The sequence below is a fragment of the Protopterus annectens genome, chromosome 3.part1 (assembly GCF_019279795.1).
Source record: "Protopterus annectens isolate FY-2018-M chromosome 3.part1, PAN1.0, whole genome shotgun sequence".
In the NCBI taxonomy this organism is placed as follows: domain Eukaryota; kingdom Metazoa; phylum Chordata; order Ceratodontiformes; family Protopteridae; genus Protopterus; species Protopterus annectens.
In genome coordinates, this window is record NC_056732.1 from 1,591,482,734 (window position 1) to 1,591,488,179 (window position 5,446).

The window sequence follows — 5,446 nt, forward strand, 5'->3', positions numbered from 1 at the left end:
TTGTTCTTGGCTTGCAATAACTGAAGGGAGAAACCGTAGCAGTTGTGTGGGTTGCTGTGTTTGTGGAAGGTGGAGATGTGCCTTTGTAAGTGTGGTGCGAATGTTATGCATTATGAAATGGAGTGAAGTCCCTAGCAATTTCATCACTGCTTTATTCAGACATATACATTCCCTTGTGTTTGTCAGTACTATGTTTCAGTGCATTGTTTTGGAGTGTGGTATCACTGCTACAGCTGCTGATACTCTCTCTATACAAGTATATGCTTCTCCAGGAGTCTGTTGCTGAGAGGATGAGAAACACCCTACAAATATACAACTAAGACAAACTACATAAAGCAATAGTAAGAAAGTACTAGGTCACATCAGAGGCTTGGGAGGTCATTGTTAAGAAACTGAGAATTGTTGTAAAATTTATCATTAAATACCATAAGTTCAGGTTATACTATAAGAGAATAACTATGTAAAGATAACCATGTCAGCAGCCAAAATGCATTAAAAGTTGAATATTTTACTGTGCACATTTTAAAAAATGGATAGACTAGCCTAAACTCTGGACTGAGTTTGCTTTTTTTTTTATTCTTGGGAATTGCTATTCAGAAGTGAAGAGACATACAAGGGAACAGTTTTAGTGGCACACCAGGCTATTTTTTTATTTCGATTGTCATGCAAAGCTGACTAAATAGTTGAATCTAGCAAAGCTGGAAATGTGAGACTGTAGCCCACTGAAGGAGGGGAGATGGGAGGAGTAACCTAGCCAGGAACTGAAACTTGCAAAACTGCTCCTTGTGAAAAGTCTTTTTTATCTCAGTAATTTGACACTTTTGCAAGTTTCTTTCAGTGAATGTGTAGTACATCAGTAGGAACAACACTTGTAAAACTCAACGCATACCAGTCAATGACACATGTGCTGCAGACTCTCAAACTTGGCAGTTTTTTTTCAGGAGTTCCATTGTAAGTGAATGGAAGTCTAGTCTGACAACAAATGGTAGGGCTATTTGTCCTCACCGTCTGCATTATAGGACAGATTTAGCTTTCCAAAGGAATCACCATGTCTGCCCCCATGAGGGCAGACAAGAGTAAAAACGAAATAAAATTAGGAGTGAGTACTTTGTTTGCTGAAGACAGCTTTGGGAGGTGTAGTAAATCATGGCAAGATAAAAAAAATATGTTTTCTTCATCATTTGCCCGTAGCGGTCCTTTAACTGAGATGTTACACAAAGGCCTTTCCTTCTCATCCATTAAGATCCATGCTTCAGCCATTTCAGCTCAATATAATATGGATCCTCCCATATTCTCACATCCTTTACTAAGGCAGTTCCTCAGAGGGGCTAAGAATATGACCGCCCAGAAGACCCCCAACTCCAGCTTGGACCTCAACTTTGTTTTAGAAAAATTAACTCTGGCTCCTTTCGAGCCAGCCTTCTCAGCAGAATTACAATACTTGTCTTGGAAAGCAGCCCTGTTGCTGGCTATCACCTCAGCACGCAGGGTCTCAGAACTACAGGCCCTTATGGCAGTGGAACCCTTCATCATTTTTCATCAGGACAGAGTCTCTACAAACTAACCCTACCTTTATGCCAAAGGTAGTATCCAGTGTGGCCCTGAATCAGACCATTAATTTACCCACCTTTTATCCAAACCCCCAGAATAAAGGAGAAGGACTCCTTCACTCTTTGGACTTTCATAGGCAGCTATGTTACTATTTGGATAAGATAAAGATCTTCAGAAAAACTGACCAACTCTTTGTATCCTATGCTGCAGGTTCACAAGGAAAGGCCATTTCAAAACAGACCATCTCCAAATGGATAGCATTGTATCCGCTTTTGCTACACGCACCATGGGAAAACAGTGCCTGTTAATGTTGGGTCCCACTACCAGGGCTACAGCAACCTCAGCAGCCTTTCTCAGAGGGGTTCCAACCAAGGACATTTTGGAGGCAGCTACTTGAGTTCAGTGCACACCTTTACCAAGCACTACAAACTTCCATTATACTCAAAAACCAGGGCTGGTTTTACCACTGCAGTTCTGCAGGGCATCCTAGCATCACCTAACCCAGTTTAGTACCAGCCACCCTAGCATCACCTAACCCAGTTTAGTACCAGCCACCCTTCCATAGCTTTGGGATTCTACCCAAGTGTGATGACTGCAGCAGTATAGCACGATGAACATAGTACAGTTTTGTACCTACCATAAATGTAGATGTTAGCGTGCTGACACTGCTGCGGTCCAGGTTACCCACCCACCATCCCCTCTACATACCAGGGTTTTATTTACATCAGGGTTTTATTTACATCTCCATGTACATACAATCACTTTGATGTATTTCTATATGGTGTATTTGCTTACAGCTAGTTCTATTGTTTTCCTTCTAATGTATGTTTGCATAGGATTTTGTATTGCCTTCCTATTTGGGGGCACCTGACATCTGGGGCAAGAAAAACTGAAGAAAATGGCGTTGGCTGCCTCTTTTATACCCTGTCGCACTGATGTCAGGGAAGAAGTGACTATAACCGACGCCAGGCCAAGACTTTCGGATTCCGGCCGACTGCAGGACCGCCTGACGGCAGGATAACCCAAATTTGATGACTGCAGTGGTGTCAGCACTCAAACATTTACATTTATGGTAGGTACAAAACTGTGCTTTCAGCTGACCTTGATGGCTTTCATAGGTAGGTACTAGGCTATCTGCCCGAGGGCATTTTTAAGCCTAGCCAGTATGTGTTGGCTTTCATCGCCGCATTGATTAATTAACTGAGCCTCTGTCAAGCAGAGCCAATGAAGTGATCCACGGGGTGTATTTTCTGTTACCATCCACTTGTCAAGGCTTCTCTTGAGCTCTGCCTAATGTAGTTAGGAATTTTGTTCCAAAGCATGGGGAGTCTCTGTGACGGGAATCTATCCCTCCAGCATGTTCTATTTATTGTGGCGAGGTTTAGCTCACTAGAGCACGTGGCTCGCAGTGACTTAAATTTCTTTAGGTATAGCATATCCATCAATTCTGAGTTTGACATGGCTTTGTAAGTCAGGCAGAGATCCCCTCTTTGTAAGCGATATGCCACGGAGTACAGCCGGAGTTTTTTCAGTCAGGCGGCATAGGACATGTTTGAGGCCAGTAATCCTCTTGGTGAGGTGCTTTTGTGGTCTTTCCAGCTGTTGGAAGTGTCTTGTGAGGTACATCCCAAATGGGGCATTGCACTCTTATGATGGGTCTGATGGGCACTATAACCTCTTTATTTCTAGATGCGAACCCCTTGATAATTAGATGGGCCACACAGAAGAATTTCCTAACTACTTTGGCAATATGATTGTCAAAGGAGAGATTACTATCTACCTAGGTTCCCAGATCTCCTCTTATTACTTCTGTATTAAGGGGGCTGCCGCATATGTGGTAATTCGTGGGTGTTTTGTTTTTCCCAAACTGGATGTTGCTGCTGTTGTCTTTCGGCTTTTCCCGGTTAAGGGTCGCCACAGTGGAACTCCGGTCCGCTAATGATTGGCAGTAGACTTTTAAGTGCCGAGTTGCCTTCCTTGACGCACAACCTTCAACAAAGGTACGCCCATTCACGCATGTCTCCACACAGAAGACGCTCTAACTGTGAATTTAGCAGGACAGCGTCTTACTGTGAGGCCGCACCACCACCACTGCAGTTGGCATTTAGCTTGAGGCCATGACTTTCACACCAGGTGTCACTCAGTAAGGCCTTTTTGAAGGATATCCGTGTCAGCGGGAGAGCCAATTATGACTCCCAGTTTGCAGTCATCGGCGAACTTGGTTAGCCATAGTCCTCCTGTGTTTGCCAGTACTTGTGAGAAATATATGCCAAACAGGCTCCCAGAACCGGGCCTTGCGGGACACCACTTGTGACTAGTTTAGAGTCTGACCTGGCGCCAGGTTTTCTTACCATGTGAGTTCTGTCTGTAAGCCAGTTGGCAACCCATCTTGTGACGTTCAGGCTGATGAGTTTTTCTGTAATACCCAAGTGAGGAATGGTGTCTTGGTGAGATCAAGGCAGGCTGTGTGAACCACCTTTCCCTCGTCTATGGCCTTGGTGACTGTCTCGAAGTCAACCAGGTTCAATAGGCATGATCTGCCCTTAAAGCCGAACTGGGTCGGTTCAAGTGTTTGGAGGTTCCCAATGTCTTTGTTAATGAGTTCCATGATGATACGCTCCATAGCCTTGCAGACCAGGCTAGTCAGGCTTATAGGATCAGTTGGTTGTGGCCCCTCCTTTGTGGAGCAGAATAACCATTGCTGTGCACCATTCTATGGGCACGTAGCCTGTGGAGAGGCTGAGGCTGAACGGCGTGTTTAGGTGGAGGGTCCTGTTCGTTCTCTAGTTCATGCAAGACGCAGCCTAGGACAACATCTGGCCCCATTGAGGCTTTTGAAAGGTCTGTTTTCACCTGTGCTTCTGTGATTTCTGCGACACTTGTTGTGGGCCCTTTTTGAAGGTGAGAAGGTGAAGTTTGCATGGAATCTGCCAGGATGTTGGCAATATCAGTAGGTTCAGTATATTTTGTGCTATTTTGCACTAGCTCAGAGCATATCTGTGAGTTACCACTTGGATTCTTGACATAGCTAAAGAAGGCTTTGTGGTTATCTTTCGAATTCTTGGCTGTTTTTCTTTCGAAGTTAGCCTTGGATGATTTTATGAGGGACCTTTGTTTCTTACTGATACTGATCTGGGATGTCTTTCCTTCTTGGGATTTGCTTTTTTTTCTGAACTAGTTTCCTCCTCCTGTTGTATAACCTGTTTATGGCAGGGGTCCACCAGACTGGTTTCCTTCTCTTAAAGGGACAATCCCAGGGATTTTTTTGTTTTGATTCAGCCTTTGTTTACATTTCAGGTTTGCTTTTCTGAGCATGCTCACCTTTGGCTGAGGGGGGTAGGGTAAACGTGCATGCAGGAAGTTTCCAAGGTTTTAGACAGATTCCATCTCAAATTGCAGCTCTACTGACAACAGCTCTCCATGTGAGCCATTCATTGGTGTAATCTGTGCATTTTATCCATTCAGAAAAGTAGCCTTTCATGCATTTTACGACCAGACTGCTGCTGCTACTCTAGAAAGCACAGCAGTAAACCAATTCTTGTAAAGGGGCATTTACTCTGTTTCTAAAATTAGTTGCTTGCTGGAGTATTTTGTTTCCCCTTTAGTGCAGTGTAAGTCACATATTCACACAGAGGCAGGATTTTCAGATAAGTTTGTTTGCATACTGGTTGTTATAATTCACAAACTCCAGTGTGGCACAGTTATTATAATGACTGCTTAGAATTTCCATACAGTTTGTTGTTCAGTACTTTCCCTCCCCCAGACAGAGACTATTAGTTGAATGACTGGTTTACAATCAACTTGATATGCTATGTAGTCACACTCAGCCTTTGCAGCAGTGAAATTATATCTTTAGTATGTGCTTATTTTTTGTAAAACTTAGTGGAAAGATTAT